This window comes from Phocoena sinus, chromosome 6 (genome assembly GCF_008692025.1).
Source record: "Phocoena sinus isolate mPhoSin1 chromosome 6, mPhoSin1.pri, whole genome shotgun sequence".
NCBI lineage: Eukaryota > Metazoa > Chordata > Mammalia > Artiodactyla > Phocoenidae > Phocoena > Phocoena sinus.
In genome coordinates this window covers 84,350,903-84,372,307 of record NC_045768.1, presented here as the reverse complement: position 1 = coordinate 84,372,307, position 21,405 = coordinate 84,350,903, and positions in this window count along the sequence as shown.

Below are 21,405 nucleotides of genomic sequence, written 5' to 3'. Positions count from 1 at the left end.
AAATCAGTTGGAACAGAAAGGGAGCATCTGAGGCTGTCAGAGGAGGGTGAAATGGCTGGTCTGCGGCAGACAGGACAGAGTGAGACCTACACCGACAGTCTGTGCCACAGCCCTGCATGCCCCAGACTGGGATGTGTGTCCATCAGTGCACACAGGGGCTGAGAGCTGGAACATGGGGATTGGAGAGCAAACCTGAGGGGAGGACTGCTGTTGGCTGTGGGGAGACAGCTTGAGGGGATGGGAGGGAGGAAATTTGAAGCCAGGAATGCTTGTGGAGGAAACCCAGACTGCCATAGAACCAAGGTGCCACTGTTGAGTGACACACAGGGGTGGAGCCACCATTGCAGCCTTTCTCTCCAAGCGCTGGCCCCCTGCCCTGCCAGGAGCTAATAAAAGGCGGACCTTCTAACGACTGCTGCCAGGTGTTAAGGAAAGCCCCCACCAGGACTGATCTTCTCCTTACGGCTGCCAGGCGCTAGGGCTGGATCTGTCACACCCATGGCCACCAGCTTTCCTGCAGAACTGTTGCTGCCAGGGCCCCCACGACCCAGGCAGTCTTGCCACCTCCATGCCCTGTCCTCACTGGGACAGACCCTAGTACTCCAGGACAGCCTGGGGAGCAGACTCCTCTGGGTGGCCCGCATGCAGAGGTGGGGCCAAAATCACAGCTGAGCCCCAGGGTCAGGGTGACTAAGGAAGAGGGAAAAAAAATTTTCTGTGCAGCTGCACAAGTCGCAGATTAAATCCCTGTGATCAGCTTGGTAAACCCTGCATCTAAGGAATATCTGAATGGACAATGAGTGTTCCCACAAATGACACTGGTCTAGCTCTAGCAGCTGTGGACTTTGGGGACTAGTACACATGGGAGTTGGGCCAGGGCAGAGTCTGAGCTGTCCCCACAGTGTCCACAGAGGGACTAGAGACATACCTAGAGGTTTTGGAGGACCTCCTGGGGAGGTGGAGGTTGCCTGTGACACATGGTTGGGGCAAGGACACTGACAGCTGAGACCTCAGGAAAATATAATTATTACTATTTTTTAATGTTTTGGTTTGCTCTGTTGCTTTTTTTATTATTATTTGTTTTTATTTTTTTAAAAAATTTTAATACATTTAAAATTTTTTTATATTTGTATTTCTATATTACTTTTTTTTGTTCTGGGTTTTTTCCTTGTTTTTTTTCTTTCCTTTGTTCTATTTTGTTTTTATCTCTTTTCCTTTGTTCTATTTGTTCTTATCTTTTTAATCTTTTTTAAATCGTTTTTGTGTGTTTGTTTTGTTTGCTTTTTCCTTCAGTTTGCAGTCTGCTTTTGTTTTGTTTTGTATTTTTTGTTTTTGTTAGTTTTGTTTATAATTGTTTGATTTCATTTGGGGGTTCTTTTGTTTGTCTGGTTGTTCTTTTGTTTTCTGTATTCTCTGTTTTTGTTTTGGTGTGTGTGTGTGTTTCTTTGTATTTTTGTGTTTTTGTTTGGTCTTGCTTTTACCATTTGTCTGGGGTTTTGTCTGTCTGTTCGGTTGTTTGTTTTTAATTGTTCTTGTTGCTGTTTGCTTGTTTTTGTCTTTGCTATTTATCTTGGGGTTTTTTGGTCTATTCGTTTTCATTTGTTTTTCTTCCTGCCCCCTTTTTCTTTCTTTCTTTCTTTTTTTTCAGTACGCGGGCCTCTCACTGTTGTGGCCTCTCCCGTTGTGGAGCACAAGCTCCGGACGCGTAGGCTCAGCGGCCATGGCTCATGGGCCCAGCTGCTCCATGGCATGTGGGATCTTCCCGGACTGGGGCATGAACCCGTGTCCCCTGCATCGGCAGGCGGACTCTCAACCACTGCGCCACCAGGGAAGCCCTATTTTTTTTTTTTCCCCTTTTTTTCCAGGCCATGTGGCTTGTGGTGTCTTGGTTCCTAAGCCAGTTGGGCCTGAGCCTCTGGGGTGGCAGCACAGAGTTCAGGATGCTGGAATGCCAGAGTATTCCCTGCCCCAGGGGATATTAAATGGTGAGAGCTCTCCCAGAGGTCTCCATCTCAACTCCAAGACCCAACTGCCTGCAGACTCCAGTGCCGAATGACCCATGCCAACCAACAAGCAGGACAGGAACACAAACCCACCCATCAGCAGACAGGCTGCCTAAGTCATACTAAACCCACCCCAGAACACACCACCTGATGTGGCCCTGCCCATCCGAGTAACAAGATACAGCTTTACCCACAAGAATGCTGGAACAAATCCCTTCCACCAGGAAGCTGACACAAGCCACTGGACCAACCTCGCCCAGTGTGGTCAGACGCTAGAAGCAAGAGGAACTACGACCCTGCAACTTGCCGAAAGGAGACCTCAAATACAGTGAGTTAGACAAAATGAGAAGGCAGAGAAATATGTTGCAGATGAAGGAGCAAGATCAAAACCCACAAGACCAAATAAATGAAGAGGAAATAGGCAGTCTACCTGAAAAATTATTCAGAGTAATGACAGTAAAGATGATCCAAAATCTTGGAAACAGAATGGAGAAAATACAAGAAACGTTTAGCAAGGACCTAGAAGAATTAAAGAACAAACAGTGATGAACAACACAATAACTGAAATTAAAAACACACTAGAAGGAATCAATAGCAGAATAATTGAGGCAGAAGCACGGATGAGTGAGCTGGAAGACAGAATGGTGGAAATAACTGTCATAGAGCAGAATAAAGAAAAAAGAATGAAAAGAATTGAGGACAGTCTGAGAGGCCTCTGGGACAACATTAAGTGCCCCAATATTCCAATTATAGGGGTCCCAGAAGAAGAAGAGAGAGAGAAAGGGTATGAGAAAATATTTGAAGAAATTATAGTTGAAAACTGCCCTAACATGGGAAAAGAAATAGTCAATCAAGTCCAGGAAGCACACAGAGTCCCATACAGGAAAGGCGAAGGGGAAACACGCCAAGACACATATTAATCAAACTAAAAAACTTAAATAAAAAGAAAAAACATTAAAATCAACAAGGGAAAAGCAGCAAATACCATACAAGGGAATCCCCACAAGGTTAACAGCTGATTTTTCAGCAGAAACTCTGCAGGCCAGAAAGGAGTGGCAGGATATATTTAAAGTGATGAAAGGGAAAAAACTACAACCAAGATTACTCTACCCAGCAAGGATCAGATTTGATGGAGAAATCAAAAGCTTTACAGACAAGCAAAAACTAAGAGAATTCAGCACCACCACTAGACCAGCTTTGTGACAAATGTTAAAAGAACTTCTGGCACAAAAACAGAAATATAGATAAATGAAATGGATAGAAAGTCCCAGAGATAAACCCATGCACATATGGTCACCTTATCTTTGATAAAGGAGGCAAGAATATACAATGGAGAAAAGACAGGCTCTTCAACAAGTAGTGCTGGGAAAACTGGACAGCTACATGTAAAAGAATGAAATTAGAACACTTCCTAACACCACACACAAGAATAAACTCAAAATGGATTAAAGACCTAAATGTAAGGCTAGACACTGTAAAACTCTTAGAGGAAAACATAGGCAGAACACCCTGTGACATAAATCATAGCAAGATCCTTTTTGACCCACCTCCTAGGGAAATGGAAATAAAAACAAAAATAAACAAATGGGACCTAATGAAACTTAAAAGCTTTTGCACTGCAAAGGAAACCATAAAAAAGATGAAAAGACAGCCTTCAGAATGGGAGAAAATATTTGCAAACGAATCAACAGACAAAGGATTAATCTCCAAAACATACAAGCAGCTCGATATCAAAAAAACAAACAACCCAATCCAAAAATGGTGAGAATACCTAAATAGACATTTCTCCAAAGAAGATATACACATTGCCAACAAACACATGAAAGAATGCTCAACATCACTAATCATTAGAGAAATGCAAATGAAAACTACAATGAGGTATAACCTCACACTGGTCAGAATGGCCATCATAAAAAAATCTACAAATAATAAATGTTGGAGAGGGTGTGGAGAAAAGGGAGCCCTCTTGCAGTATTGGTGGGAATGTAAATTGATACAGCCACTATGGAGAGCAGTATGGAGGTTCCTCAAAAAACTGAAAATAGAACTACCATATGACCCAGCAATCCCACTACTGGGCATATACCCTGAGAAAACCACAATTCAGAAAGAGTCATGAACCACAATGTTCATTGCAGCACTATTTACAATAGCCAGGACATGGAAGCAACCTAAGGGTCCATCGACAGATGAATGGATAAAGAAGATGTGGCACATATATACAATGGAATATTGCTGAGCCATAAAAAGATATGAAATTATTTGTAGTGAGGTGGATGGACCTAGAGTCTGTCATACAGAGTGAAGTAAGTCAGAAAGAGAAAAACAAATACTGTGTGCTAACACATATATGGAATGTAATAAAAAAGAATGGTTCTGCAAAAAATTTCGCAATTTGTATGGAAACACAAAAGACCCCGAATAGCCAAAGCAATCTTTAGAATGAAAAAAGGAGCTGGAGGAATAAGGCTCCCTGACTTCAGACTATATTACAAAGCAACAGTAATCAAGACAGTATGGTACTGGCACAAAAACAGAAAGACAGATCAGTGGAACAGGATAGAAAGCCCAGAGATAAACCCACGCACATATGGACACCTTATCTTTGATAAAGGAGGCAGGAATGTACAGTGGAGAAAGGACAGCCTCTTCAATAAATGGTGCTGGGAAAACTGGACAGGTACATGTAAAAGTATGAGATTAGATCACTCCCTAACACCATACACAAAAATAAGCTCAAAATGGATTAAAGACCTAAATGTAAGGCCAGAAACTATCAAACTCTTAGAAGAAAACATAGGAAGAACACTCTATGACATAAATCACAGCAAGATCCTTTCTGACCCACCTCCTAGAGTAATGGAAATAAAAACAAAAATAAACAAATGGGACCTAATGAAACTTCAAAGCTTTTGCACAGCAAAGGAAACCATAACCAAGACCAAAAGACAACCCTCAGAATGGGAGAAAACATTTGCAAATGAAGCAACTGACAAAGGATTAATCTCCAAAATTTACAAGCAGCTCATGCAGCTCAATAACAAAAAAACAAACAACCCCATCCAAAAATGGGCAGAAGACCTAAATAGACATTTCTCCAAAGAAGATATACAGAATGCCAACAAACACATGAAAGAATGCTCAACATCATTAATCATTAGAGAAATGCAAATCAAAACTACAATGAGATATCATCTCACACCAGTCAGAATGGCCATCATCAAAAAATCAAGAAACAATAAATGCTGGAGAGGGTGTGGAGAAAAGGGGACACTCTTGCACTGCTGGTGGGAATGTGAATTGGTTCAGCCACTGTGGAGAACAGTATGGAGGTTCCTTAAAAAACTACAAATAGAATTACCATATGACCCAGCAATCCCACTACTTGGCATATACCCTGAGAAAACCAAAATTCAAAGAGAGTCATGTACCAAAATGTTCATTGCAGCTCTATTTACAATAGCCAGGACATGGAAACAACCTAAGCGCCCATCATCGGATGAATGGATAAAGAAGATGTGGCACATATACACAATGGAATATTACTCAGCCTTAAAAAGAAATGAAATTGAGCTATTTGTAATGAGATGGATAGACCTAGAATCTGTCATACAGAGTGAAATAAGTCAGAAAGAAAAAGACAAATACCGTATGCTAACACATATATATGGAATTTAAGGGAAAAAAATGTCATGAAGAACCTAGGGGTAAGATAGGAATAAAGACGCAGACCTACTGGAGAACGGACTTAAGGATATGGGGAGGGGGAAGGGTGAGTTTTGACAGGGCGAGAGAGAGTCATGGACATATACACACTAACAAACGTAGTAAGGTAGATAGCTGGGGGGAAGCAGCTGCAAGGCACAGGGATATTAGCTCGGTGCTTTGTGACAGCCTGGAAGGGTGGGATGGGGAGAGTGGGAGGGAGGGAGACGCAAGAGGGAAGACATATGGGAACATATGTATATGTATAGCTGATTCACTTTGTTGTAAAGCAGAAACTAACACACCATTGTAAAGCAATTATACCCCAATAAAGATGTTTAAAAAAAAAAAAAAAAAAAAAGAATGGTTCTGATAAACCAGGGGCAGGGCAGGAATAAAGACACAGATGTAGAGAATGGACATGAGGATATGGGGAGGGGGAAGGGTAAGCTGGGACAACATGAGAGAGTAGCACTGACGTATGTACACTACCAAATGTAAAATAAATAGCTAGTGGAAAGCATCTGCATAGCACAGGGAGATCAGCTCGGTGCTTTATGACCATGAAGAGGGGTGGGATGGGGAGGGTGGGAGGGAGATGCAAGAGGGAGGGTATATGGGGATATATGTATACATATAGCTGATTCACTCTGTTGTGTAGAAGAGACTGACACAACATTGTAAAGCAATTATACTCCAATAAAGATGTTAAAAAAAAAAAGAACTTCTCTAGGCAGGAAATACAAGGGAAGATAAAGACCTACAAAAACAAACCCAAAACAACTTGAAAAATGGTAATGGGAACATACTTATTGATAATTACCATAAATGTGGATTATATGCTCCAACCAAAAGACACAGACTGACTGAATGGTTACAAAAACAAGACCTGTATATATGTTGTCTATAAGAGACCCACTTCAGACCTAGGGACACATACAGGCTGAAAGTGAGGGAATGGAAAAAGATAGTCCATGCAAATGGAAATCAAAAGAAACCTGGAGTAGCAATACTCATATCAGAGAAAAGAGACTTGAAAATAAAGACTGTCACAAGAGACAAGGAAGGACACTACATAATGATCAAGGGATCAATCCCAGAAGAAGATATAAGAATTGTAAATATTTATGCATCTATAACAGGAGCACCTCAATACATAAGGCAAATGCTAACAACCATAAAATGGGAAATTGACAGTAATGCAATAATGGTGGGGGACTTTACCACTCTACTTACACAATGGATAGATCATCCAGACAGAAAATTAATAAGGAAACACAACACTTAAATGATACATCAGACCAGATAGACTTAATTGGTATCTATAGGACATTCCACCTGAAAGCAGCAGAAGACACTTTCTTCTCAAGTGCACATGGAACATTCTCCAGGATAGATCACGTCATGGATCACAAATCAAGCCTTGGTAAATTTAGGAAAATTGAAATCTTATCAAGCATCTTTTCTGACCACAGTGCTATGAAATTAGAAATCAATTACAGGAAGAAAAAAAAAACTGTAAAAAACACAAACACATGGAGGCTAAACAGTATGCTAGCAAATAACCAAGAGATCACTGAGGAAATCAAAAAATACCTAGAGGGGCTTCCCTGGTGGCGCAGCGATTGATTCCGCCTGCCGATGCAGGGGACACGGGTTCATTCCCTGGTCCGGGAAGATCCCACATGCCGCGGAGCAGCTGGGCCCGTGAGCCGTGGCTGCTGGGCCTGCATGTCCGGAGCCTGTGCTCCGCAATGGGAGGGGCCACAACAGTGAGAGGCCTGTGTACCGCAAAAAAAAAAAAAAAGAAAAGAAAAATACCTAGAAACAAATGACAATGAAAACAGGATGACCCAAAACCTATGGGCTGCAGCAAAAACAGTTATAAGAGAGAAGTCTATAGTAATACAATCCCACCTCAAGAACCAAGAAAAATCTCAAATAAAAAACCTAACCTTACACCTAATGCAACTAGAGAAAGAAGAACAAACAAAACCCAAAGTTAGTAGAAGGAAAGAAATCATAAAGATCAGAGCAGAAATAAATAAAATAGAAATGAAAAAAACAATACCAAACTAAAAGCTTGTTCTTTGAGAAGATAAACAAAGTTGATAAACCTTTAGCCCTACTCATCAAGAAAATAAGAGAGAGGACTCAAATAAATAAAATTAGAAATGAAAAAACAGAAGTTACAACTGACACCACAGAAATACAAAGGATCATAAGAGACTACAAGCAACTCTATGCCAATAAAATGGACAACCTGGAAGAAATGGACAAATTCTTAGAAAAGTACAACCTTCCATGACTGAACCAGGAAGAAATAGAATGTATTAACAGACCCATCACAAGCACTGAAATTGAAAATGTGATTAAAAATCTTCCAACACACACAAGCCCAGGGTAGATGGCTTCACAGGCAAATTCTATCAAACATTTAGAGAAGAGCTAACTTTCTCAAACTCCTTCAAAAAATTTCAGAAGGAGGAACACTCTCAAACTCATTCTACGAGGCCACCATCACGCTGATACCAAAGCCAGACAAAGATATCCCCAGAAAAGAAAATTAGAAGCCTATATCACTGATGAGCATAGATGCAAAAATCCTCAATAAAACACTAGCAAATCCAACAACACATTAAAGAGATCATACACTATGATCAAGTGGGATTTATCCCAGGGATGCAAGGATTCCTCAATATATGCATATCGATCAACGTGATACACCATATTAACAAACTGAAGAATAAAAACCATATGATCATCTCAATAGATGTGGGAAAAGCTTTCAGAAAAATTCAACACCCATTTATGATAAAAACACTTCAGAAAGTGAGCATAGTGGGAACTTCCCTCAACATAATACATGCCATATATGACTAGCCCACAGCAAACATTATTCTCAATGGTGAAATATTGAAAGCATTTCCTCTAAAATCAGGAACAAGACAAGGGTGCCCACTCTCACCACTATTATTCAACATAGTTTTGGAAGTCCTGGCCATGGCAATCAGAGAAGAAAAAGAAATAAAAGGAATCCAAATGGGAAAAGAAGTAAAACACTGTTTGCGGATGACATGATACTATACATAGGAAATCCTAAAGATGCCATCAGAAAACTACTAGAGCTAATCGATGAATTTACTAAAGTCACAGGATACAAAATTAATACACAGAAATCTCTTGCATTCCTACACACTAAAAATGAAAGATCAGAAAGAGAAATTAAGGAAACAATCCTATTTACCACTGCAACAAAAATAATAAAATACCTAAGAATAAACCTAACTAAGGAGGCAAAAGACCTGTATGCCGAAAACTATAAGATACTGATGAAAGAAATTAAAGATGACACAAGCAGATGGAGAGATATACCATGTTCCTGGATTGGAAGAATCAATACTGTGAAAATGACTACCTAAAGCAAGCTACAGATTCAAAGCTATCCCTATGAAATTACCAATGGCATTTTTCAGAGAACTAGAACAAAAATTTTTACAATTTGTATGGAACCACAGAAGACCCCAAATAGCCAAAGCAATCTTGAGAAAAAAATGGAACTGGAGGAATCAGGCTCCCTGACTTCAGACTATACTACAAAGCTACAGTAATCAAGACAGTATGGTACTGATACAAAAACAGAAATATAGATCAATGGGACAGAATAGAAAGCCCAGAGATAAATCCACACACCTATGGTCACCTAATCTATGACAAAGGAGGCCAGAATATACAATGGAGAAAAGATAGAGTTTTCTTTTTTTTTTTTTTGCGGTACATGGGCCTCTCACTGTTGTGGCCTCTCCTGTTGTGGAGCACAGGCTCCGGACGTGCAGGCTCAGTGGCCATGGCTCACGGGCCCAACCGCTCCACGGCATGTGGGATCTTCCTGGACCGGGGCACGAACCTGTGTCCCCTGCATCGGCAGGTGGACTCTTAACCACTGCGCCACCAGGGAAGCCCAAGGTAGCCTTTTCAATAAGTGGTGCTGGGAAAACTGGACAGCTACGTGTAAAACAATGAGATTAGAACACTCCCTAACATCGTACACAAAAATAAACTCAAAATGGATTAAAGACCTACATGTAAGACCAGACACTATAAAACTCTTAAATAAATAAATAAAATTAAAAAAAATAACTCTTAGAGGAAAACGTAAGCAGAACACTCTGACGTAAATCACAGCAAGCTCTTTCTTGACCCACACCCTAGAGTAATGAGAATAAAAATGAAAGTAAACAAATGGGACCTAATTAAACTTAAAAGCTTTTGCATAGCAAAGGAAACCATGAACAAGATGAAAAGAGAACCCTCAGAATGGCAGAAAATATTTGCAAATGAAGCAACTGCCAAAGGGTTAATCTCCAAAATGTAGAAAGAGCTCATGCAGCTCAATATGCAAAAAACAAACAACTCAATCAAAAATGTCGACCTAAACAGATATTTCTCCAAAGAAGACATACAGATGGCCAAGAAGCACATGAAAATATGCTCAACATCACTAATTATTAGAGAAATGCAAATCAAAACTACAATGAGGTATCACCTAACACCGGTCAGAATGGCCATCATCAAAAAATATATTAACAATAAATGCTGGAGAGGGTGTGGAGAAAAGGAAACTCTCACACATTGTTGGTGGGAATTTTAATTGATACAGCCAATACGGAGAACCGTATGGAGGTTCCTTAAAAAACTAAAAATAGAACTACCATAAAACCCAGCAATCGCACTACTGGGCATATACCCTGAGAAAACCATAATTCAAACAGACACATGCTTCCCAATATTCATTGTAGCACTATTTACAATAGACAAGACTTGGAAGCAACCTAGATGTCCATCAACAGATGAATGGATAAAGAAGATGTGGCACATATAAAGTACTGTTAGCACAGTGTATCTTTCTCCATCCCTTAACTTTTAACCTATGGTGTTTTTCAATTTAAAATGGGTTTCATGTAGATAATATACAGCTGGAACTTGTTTTTGATCCACTCTGACAACATCTGTCTTTCGATTGGTACATTTAGATCATTGACATTCAGAGTAATTATTGATATAATTGGATTAATATCTACCATATTTTTACTGTTTCCTATTTGTTGCCCTTGTTCTTTGTTCCTTATAGTCTTTTTTTGCCTTTCCTGGTTTTCATTGAGAATTTTGTATGATTCCATTTTCTCTCCTTTGTAAGCATATCAGTTAAAGTTCCTTTTATTAAAGTTTTTAGTGGTTTCTCTAGAGTTTGCAATATATATTTACAACTAATCTAAGTCCACTTTCAAATAACACTATACCCTTAGTGTTATGTGTACATAAGCATACATAATTGAATACACACTTGCCATTGTTATTTTGTGCTAATTGTTAGATCAATTAAGGATAAAAAAAGAAGGGTTTTTATTTTACCTTCACTTGTTCCTTCTTTAATGTTCTTTCTTTATTTAGACCTGAGTTTCTGTCTGTATTAGTTTCTTTCTCTGTAAAGAACTTCTGTTAACATTTCTTGCAAGGAAGATCTACTGGCTACAAATTTGCCTGAGAAGGTCTTTATTTCTCCTCATTTTTGAAGAATAATTTCAGAGAGTACTGAATTCTAGGTTGGTGGGTTATTTTACTCTTGACACTTTAAATATTTGACTCTATTCTGTTCTTGCTTCCATGATTTCTGAGGAGAAGTCAGGTATAATATAGTCCTCTATAGGTAAATCAGGTATAATATAGTCCTCTATAGGTAAGGTACATTTTCCCCTCTGGTTTCTTTCAGGGTATTTTATTTTTGTTGTTGTTTTTTTTCTGTTTTTTTAAAAACATCTTTATTGGAGTATAATTGCTTTACAATGGTGTGTTAGTTTCTGCTTTATAACAAACTGAATAAGTTATACATATGCATATGTCAGGGTATTTTCTTAATCTTTGATTTTCTGTGGTTTGAATATGCAATACCTGGGTGTAGTTCTTTTCTTGGCATTTATCCTACTTGGTGTTCTGAAAGCTTCCTGGATCTGTGGTTTGGTGTCTGACTTTAATTGGGAAAATTCTCATTCATTATTGCTTCAAATATTTCTTTTGTTCTTTTCTCTTTTCTCCTTCTGGTATTTCCATTACATGTATTTTGCACCTTTTGTAGTTGTCCCACAGTTCTTAGATATTGTTCTTTTGTTTTTTTTCTTTTCAGTTTTTGTTGTTTTTCAATTTTGAAGATTCTATTGACATATCCTCAAGCTCAGAGATTCTTTCCTCAGCTGTGTCCATCAAGAGCATATTGTTTTTTGTTATTTCTTTTTGGTTCTTTCTTAGGATTTCCATCTCTCTGAGTACATTGTCTATGTGTTCTTGCGTGCTGTCTACTTTACCTATTAGAGTCCTTAGCATATTAATCATAGTTGTTTGAAGTTCCTGGTCTGATAATTCCAGTATTCCTGGCATGTCCAGTTCCATTATTTGTTCTGTTTCTTCAAACTGCTTTTTTTGGTATGCCTTGTAATTTTTTTCTCAATAGTTGGACATGATATACTATGTAAAAGGAACTGCTATAAAAGGACTTTAGCAGTGTGGTAGTAAGGTGTGCAGGGGAATTCTGTGTATGTGTGTGGTAATCATTGTCCTTTGATTAGGTCTCAGTCTTTTGGTGAGACTGTGCCTCTGGATCGTGAACTACACAAGTGCTTCTCAGTATTTTTCCCACCGCTTAGATAGACTGACTAGAGTTTGCTGGATTTGGATTTTTATTTCCCTCCAGGTGAGTTAGTCTCTGATAAAATCCTAGCTGGTTAAGCTCTTGTTAACGAGTTTCTCCTTGCTAAGAAGAACAGAGTGCTCTGGTATATTTGAAATGGTTCATTTTTCTCTCCTCTTTCCAGAAGCATGAGGTAATTTTTCTCTGATATTTACATGGGAACCTAGTGGAGCTCCAGGAGGTAACACAAAAGTGACTAGGTTTTTATCTCTGCAACTTGTCCACACTGAGCCTTGAGCAATTCATCATTTACAATTCTGATTTTCTTACCTGGCCCTGGTTCCCAGAGATATTTCAGCTCCTGAGTTTTTGCTCCAGTAAGTTGTGATTTTCTGTTTACCTGTTGGTCCCTTCAGTTTTGGGGGTAGCAGGTTGCCTTGTAACCTCACTTCTTTATGTATCTAAGAAGAGTTGTTGATTTTTCAGTCTGTTTAGCTTTTTACTTCTTAGTATGGAGTGGTGACTTCCACACGCCTTATATGCAGAACCAGAAACCAAAACTACCTGATAAGCATTTTACAGATTTTGTGTATTTAATGCTCAAAGCAACCTTACAATGAAGATATCCTTGTGCTTTTGTTACTGATGAGTAGACTTCCCCTTGGAGCAGACCATGGTCTCATGGGGGGTTAGGGATTGTGCCTGGATATTAAGCTGGTCCACTGGCCCTCAAGCCAAGCTGTGTAGTGAAGAAGGTCTGGAAAAGCATCCTAAAAGCTCTGACCTTTCTCCTCTCCTGGCCTCAGTGAGGTTACACTAACTTTCAAAGGGAAGAGTGGCTGGTCATTTCTTTTTGTTCACCACCCATAGGTAACTGACTTATCTGGTATCTGGCTTAACAGACAAATGGTGAAAGTCTTTTTAGATTGGCAAGGTGAATCATTTGTTTTCAAGCTGACATTTTCTCTCCTTGAAGCTTCCCAACCCCTTGTTTTATAGTCAGTCAATTCTGCTGAGAATTTTCAAGAAGATTTCTTCCTTTATTATTCTGGAAATACTGTATCAGTCTCTCCTCCTAAGCACTTCTGAACTCACCAGGGGCTGACAAAAATTAAACTTCTTGAAGACAAAAGGTAATTACGTTTCTCCTCTAGTGCCAAAAATGTTATTGAAGATTTTAGACAAGGACTTACATTTTTTCTTTTCAGTCTACCTACAACATCTATAGAAACATAGCTTGTTTTTAATTAGATTATCACATAACGCCAACCACTTCTAGTACTTTAATGGAAAAACATTCTAGATTAATATGTTTAAGATTGTTTGCTATGGTATTTACTGAAGGGTGTACTGATAGAGTAAATGTGTTACGTCAGTAGCATCAACCAGAAGTATGAAACAACAATTTGTAAAACTCTAATAGTGTTATTGTTTATAATTTGATCAGGTACTGGAGCAGGGATCTCCAGAAAAGAGCTCTCAGACTTACTTAAAATAAGTCCTATGCCCATAAGCTAAATCAAAATACAGTGGAGAAAGAAATGGTTGAGGTCAAGTATCAATTACTTATAAAATCCTAAGTCTGTTGAAGGAGATACTTTTAGTTTCTCACATTATAAAAAAGGGAAGCTTGGAACACAGCAGAGATGAGCGATATGACCTTAGTAAAACAATGAGGTGAGAGACCAGGAGCAGATATGTAGTGTGTAGTTCCCTGAATTAGCTAGCATGGGAACAAGCTAGCGATACGCACTGAAATGCCTGTTGTGCACATTGGGATCAGTGTCTCTCTGGTCCCTCTTCTGAATTCCAACAAAGATGCTAATGCAAGATATTTAGTTGGTTTAAACTTAAAGCTGTCATCTTCCTCTGTGTCTTATTATAAAATAATTCTTATGGGCAAAGAGAAGCCCATAAATAACCCCTCAAAATCTCACTATTTATTTCATCCATCTTTTCTAGATCAAATTTGACTCCTATTGCTTTTTCCATGGGTCTGTTTGGTATCTATGATAACAAGCAGAGCATGCTGCCTTCTGGGCTATCACACTGGAGCTGGGTTGTAGATTGCACTACAGGCAGGAAAATAAAATACATTTTGTGGTGGCAATATGGTGCCCTTTTGGTCTGGCTATTGGGACAAATCAGGGCGCATCTATGTGGATTTACTTCTAAAAGACATTTAAACTCGTTATACGGATTGATAAATTATTTAACCCACAACATGAACTGACTACTATCAATTTTTATGGCTGAGGAGCTCTGTAGTGACATATGTCTCAAGTCTGAAAAACTTGAAGTCATTATTAACTGGCAACCTGAAACCTATAAAGGTATGTCCTCAGCCCCAAGAGAGCCTGAACTCTTCATAAGGTGCAACTTTACTTTGTTCTCCTTGATATTCGGTGTGGCAAGGGAAAATGGCACATATAATTCACACAGTGCTGTAAAAATTCCCACCTTATTATGTTTATTTTTTAAGACAGCACGCTTCAAGGTAGTTTTCTCAGCATTTGAAAAGGTTGATCAGCATACCGTTTTTCCTTTACAACCGAGTGAAATATATTAAGATTTGTTCCACAGCATGAGAGACAGGGTAGCATAATGGGTAAAAACATGGATTCTGGAGTCAGCCAACTGGGGTTCAAATTCCGTCTCCACCAGTCACTATCTCTGTAACTTTGGGCAAGTTCCTTTACTTCTCTGCGTCTCAGATTAAATGAGTGTGTGTGTGTGTGTGTGTGTGTGTGTGTGTGTGTGTGTGTGTAGTATTCAGCTCATGATAAATACTATGTGTTTGCTATATATTTCATAAACCAAAGTAAAGTTTTGCATGTTTAGTTCAGAAAACTTAGAGACTGACTTTGAGTTACTATACATAAATTTCTGAGCAAAATCAGTGATCATAAATGAAACACAAATGACTCTTAACTGGAAGATAAACAAACATTGGAGAATGAATTTCAATGTCCTATGTATGCTGGCAATTCACTTCTGATTCCTTGAAGAGATCTGCTCATTTTTGATATATTTATCTTCTAGAGGAGTTAAATCTTTTCTAAGTATAGATTCAGCGAACTCAATTATAAAATATAAGAACTTTGCTATAATAAACAAGTTTATCTTCTCTTCCAATTGCTACTCATATTTCTTCTCCCACTTCAGCAAATTAACAGATCTTAAAATTTCATCATGTTTTTCTAACTTTGTTTCTTAACTTTGCAAACACAGAACTTCTAATAAAACAAAACAAAACAAAAAAACAACACATCACCACAAAACAAAAACAGATGAAGTTTTAGTGCTTTCCATTCACAAGACAGTATTTTCTCTTTCTCCATTCACTCCCTTTGGTGTGTTAAATGCCTAGCATGTTGCAGATGTTGATCAAGAAGCTACTACAAATGTTTCCCATGAGACTTCTTATAGAACTCTCAAACTGAGAGATTACATTAGGAAAAGAAATACGGGATTTGATTAATCCAAGAAGCCACAATTCCTGGAGCATATGGTAAGACACCAAACAAACAATCAAACAGAAAGCATCTGGAGAGGCCAAGTAGTGTCCAGAAATGAGTCCCTTATTTCATCTTAAAACATAACACACATATGCTCCAGAAATCACACTCTTAGCCATATATCTGGAGAAAACTCTAATTTGAAAAGATACATGCACCCCAATGTTCATAGCAGCACTGTTTACAATAGCCAAGACATGGAAACAACCTAAACATCCATCAACAGATGAATGGATAAATATGTGGAATATATATACAATGGAATACTACTCAGCCATGAAAAAGAATGAATTAATGCCATTTGCAGCAACATGGATGGACATAGAGATGTAAGTCATACAGAGAAAGACAAATAACATATGATATCACTTATATGTGGAATCTTAAGCAAATGGTACAAATGAACTTATTTACAAAACAAAAATAGACTCACAGACATAGAAAACAAACTTATGGTTACCAAAGGGGATAGCTGAAGAGAGAGAGATAAATTAGGCGTTTGGGATTAACATAATAACATACTATATATAAAATAGGTAAACAACAAGGACCTACTGTATAGCACAGGGAGCTATACTCATTATCTTTTTTTTTTTTTAACATCTTAATAGGAGTATAATTGTTTTACAATGGTGTGTTAGTTTCTGCTTTCTAACAAAGTGAATCAGCTATACATATACATATATCCCCATATCTCTTCCCTCTTGCATCTCGCTTCCTCCCACTCTCCCTATCCCACCCCTCTAGATAGTCCCAATGCACCGAGCTGATCACCCTGTGCTATGCAGCTGCTTCCCACTAGCTATCTATTTTACATTTGGCAGTGTATATGTGTCCATGCCACTCTCTCACTTTGTCACAGCTTACCCTTCCCCCTCCCTGTGTCCTCAAGTCCATTCTCTAGTAGGTCTGTGTCTTTATTCCCATCCTGCCCCTAGGTTCTTCATGACCTTTTTTTTTTTTTTTTTAAGATTCCATATATATATGTGTTAGCATACGGTATTTGTTTTTCTCTTTCTGACTTACTTCACTGTGTATGACAGACTCTAGGTCCATCCACCTCACTACAAATAACTCAATTTCATTTCGTTTTATGGCTGAGTAATATTCCATTGTATATATGTGCCACATCTTGGTTATCCATTCATCTGTCAATGGACACTTAGGTTGCTTCCATGTCCTGGCTATGGTAAATAGAACTGCAATGAACATTGTGGTACATGACTCTTTTTGAATTATGGTTTTCTCAGGGTATATGCCCAGTAGTGGGATTCCTGGGTCATATGGTAGTTCTATTTGTAGTTTTTTAAGGAGCATCCTTACGGTCCTCCTTGTGGCTGTATCAATTTACATTCCCACCAACAGTGCAAGAGGGTTCCCTTTTCTCCACACCCTCGCCAGCATTTATTGTTTCTAGATTTTCTGATGATGGCCATTCTGACTGGTGTGAGGTTATACCTCATTGTAGTTTTTTTTTTTTTTTTTTTTTGAAATCTGAAGCTGTTTTATTTATTTATTTATTTTTTTAACATCTTTATTGGGGTATAATTGCTTTACAATGGTGTGTTAGTTTCTGATTTATAACAAAGTGAATCAGCTATACATACACATGTGCTCCCATGTGTCTTCCCTCTTGCGTCTCCCTCCCTCCCACTCTCCCCATCCCACCCCTCCAGGCTGTCCCAAAGCCCCGAGCTAATATCCCTGTGCCTTGCGGCTGCTTCCCCCTAGCTATCTACCTTACTACATTTGTTAGTGTGTATATGTCCACGACTCTCTCTCGCCCTGTCAAAACTCACCCTTCCCCCTCCCCATATCCTCAAGTCCGTTCTCCAGTAGGTCTGTGCCTCTATTCCTGTCTTATCCCTAGGTTCTTCATGACATTTTTTCCCCTTAAATTCCATATATATGTGTTAGCATACGGTATTTGTCTTTGTCTTTCTGACTTACTTCATTCTGTATGACAGGCTCTAGGTCTATCCATCTCATTACAAATATCTCAATTTCATTTCTTTTTAAGGCTGAGTAATATTCCATTGTGTATATGTGCCACATCTTCTTTATCCATTCATCTGATGATGGGCACTTAGGTTGTTTCCATCTCCGGGCTATTGTAAATAGAGCTGCAATGAACATTTTGGTACATGACTCTTTTTGAATTTTGGTTTTCTCAGGGTATATGCCCAGTAGTGGGATTGCTGGGTCATATGGTAATTCTATTTGTAGTATTTTAAGGAACCTCCATACTGTTCTCCATAGTGGCTGAACCAATTCACATTCCCACCAGCAGTGCAAGAGTGTCCCCTTTTCTCCACACCCTCTCCAGCATTTATTGTTTCTAGATTTTTTGATGATGGCCATTCTGACTGGTGTGAGATGATATCTCATTGTAGTTTTGATTTGCATGTCTCTAATGATTAATGATGTTGAGCATTCTTTCATGTGTTTGTTGGCATTCTGTATATCTTCTTTGGAGAAATGTCTGTTTAGGTCTTCTGCCCATTTTTGGATGGGGTTGTTTGTTTTTTTGTTATTGAGCTGCATGAGCTGCTTGTAAATTTTGGAGATTAATCCTTTGTCAGTTGCTTCATTTGCAAATGTTTTCTCCCATTCTGAGGGTTGTCTTTTGGTCTTGATTATGGTTTCCTTTGCTGTGCAAAAGCTTTGAAGTTTCATTAGGTCCCATTTGTTTATTTTTGTTTTTATTTCCATTACTCTAGGAGGTGGGTCAGAAAGGATCTTGCTGTGATTTATGTCATAGAGTGTTCTTCCTATGTTTTCCTCTAAGAGTTTGATAGTTTCTGGCCTTACATTTAGGTCTTTAATCCATTTTGAGCTTATTTTTGTGTATGGTGTTAGGGAGTGATCTAATCTCATACTTTTACATGTACCTGTCCAGTTTTCCCAGCACCATTTATTGAAGAGGCTGTCCTTTCTCCACTGTACATTCCTGCCTCCTTTATCAAAGATAAGGTGTCCATATGTGCGTGGGTTTATCTCTGGGCTTTCTATCCTGTTCCACTGATCTATCTTTCGGTTTTTGTGCCAGTACCATACTGTCTTGATTACTGTTGCTTTGTAGTATAGTCTGAAGTCAGGGAGCCTGATTCCTCCAGCTCCTTTTGCGTTCTCAAGATTGCTTTGGCTATTCGGGGTCTTTTGTGTTTCCATACAAATTGCGAAATTTTTTGTTCTAGTTCTGTGAAAAATGCCAGTGGTAGTTTGATAGGGATTGCATTGAATCTGTAGATTGCTTTGGGTAGTAGAGTCATTTTCACAATGTTGATTCTTCCCATCCAAGAACATGGTATATCTCTCCATCTATTTGTATCATCTTTAATTTCTTTCATCAGTGTCTTATAATTTTCTGCATACAGGTCTTTCGTATCCTTAGGTAGGTTTATTCCTAGATATTTTATTCTTTTTGTTGCAGTGGTAAATGGGAGTGTTTTCTTGATTTCACTTTCAGATTTTTCATCATTAGTATATAGGAATGCCAGAGATTTCTGTGCATTAATTTTGTATCCTGCTACTTTACCAAATTCATTGATTAGCTCTAGTAGTTTTCTGGTAGCATCTTTAGGATTCTCTATGTATAGTATCATGTCATCTGCAAACAGTGACAGCTTTACTTCTTCTTTTCCGATGTGGATTCCTTTTATTTCCTTTTCTTCTCTGATTGCTGTGGCTAAAACTTCCAAAACTATGTTGAATAAGAGTGATGAGAGTGGGCAACCTTGTCTTGTTCCTGATCTTAGTGGAAATGCTTTCAGTTTTTCACCATTGAGCATGATGTTTGCTGTGGGCTTGTCATATATGGCCTTTATTATGTTGAGGAAAGTTCCCTCTATGCCTACTTTCTGGAGGGTTTTTATCATAAATGGGTGTTGAATTTTGTCAAAAGCTTTCTCTGCATCTATTGAGATGATCATATGGTTTTTCTCCTTCAGTTTGTTAATATGGTTTATCACATTGATAGATTTGCGTATATTGAAGAATCCTTGCATTCCTGGAATAAACCCCACTTGATCATGGTGTATGATCCTTTTAATGTGCTGTTGGATTCTGTTTGCTAGTATTTTGTTGAGGATTTTTGCATCTATGTTCATCAGTGATATTGGCCTGTAGTTTTCTTTCTTTGTGACATCCTTGTCTGGTTTTGGTATCAAGGTGATGGTGGCCTCGTAGAAGGAATTTGGGAGTGTTCCTCCCTCTGCTATATTTTGGAAGAGTTCGAGAAGGATAGGTGTTAGCTCTTCTCTAAACGTTTGATAGAATTCACCTGTGAAGCCATCTGGTCCTGGGCTTTTGTTTGTTGGAAGATTTTTAATCACAGTTTCAATTTCAGTGCTTGTGATTGGTCTGTTCATATTTTCTATTTCTTCCTGATTCAGTCTTGGCAGGTTGTGCATTTCTAAGAATTTGTCCATTTCTTCCAGATTGTCCATTTTATTGGCATAGAGTTGCTTGTAGTAATCTCTCATGATTTTTTAAATTTCTGCAGTGTCAGTTGTTATTTCTCCTTTCTCATTTCTAATTCTATTGATTTGAGTCTTCTCCCTTTTTTTCTTGATGAGTCTGGCTAGTGGTTTATCTATTTTGTTTATCTTCTCAAAGAACCAGCTTTTAGTTTTATTGATCTTTGCTATCGTTTCCTTCATTTCTTTTTCATTTATTTCTGATCTGATTTTTATGATTTCTTTCCTTCTGCTAGCTTTGGGGCTTTTTTGTTCTTCTTTCTCTAATTGCTTGAGGTGCAAGGTTAGGTTGTTTATTCGAGATGTTTCCTGCTTCTTAAGGTGGGCTTGTATTGCTATAAACTTCCTCCTTAGAACTGCTTTTGCTGCATCCCATAGGTTTTGGGTCGTTGTGTCTCCATTGTCATTTGTTTCTAGGTATTTTTTTATTTCCTCTTTGATTTCTTCAGTGATCACTTCATTATTAAGTAGTGTATTGTTTAGCCTCCATGTGTTTGTATATTTTACAGATCTTTTCCTGTAATTGATATCTAGTCTCATGGCGTTGTGGTCAGAAAAGATACTTGATACAATTTCAATTTTCTTAAATTTACCAAGGCTTGATTTGTGACCCAAGTGATGATCTATCCTGGAGAATGTTCCATGAGCACTTGAGAAAAATGTGTATTCTGTTGTTTTTGGATGGAGTGTCCTATAAATATCAATTAAGTCCATCTTGTTTAATGTATCATTTAAGGCTTGTGTTTCCTTATTTATTTTCATTTTGGATGATCTGTCCATGGGTGAAAGTGGGGTGTTAAAGTCCCCTACTATGAATGTGTTACTGTCAATTTCCCCTTTTATGGCTGTTAGTATTTGCCTTACGTATTGAGGTGCTCCTATGTTGGGTGCATAAATATTTACAATTGTTATATCTTCTTCTTGGATCGATCCCTTGATCATTATGTAGTGTCCTTCTTTATCCCTTTTAATAGTCCTTATTTTAAAGTCTATTTTGTCTGATATGAGAATTGCTACTC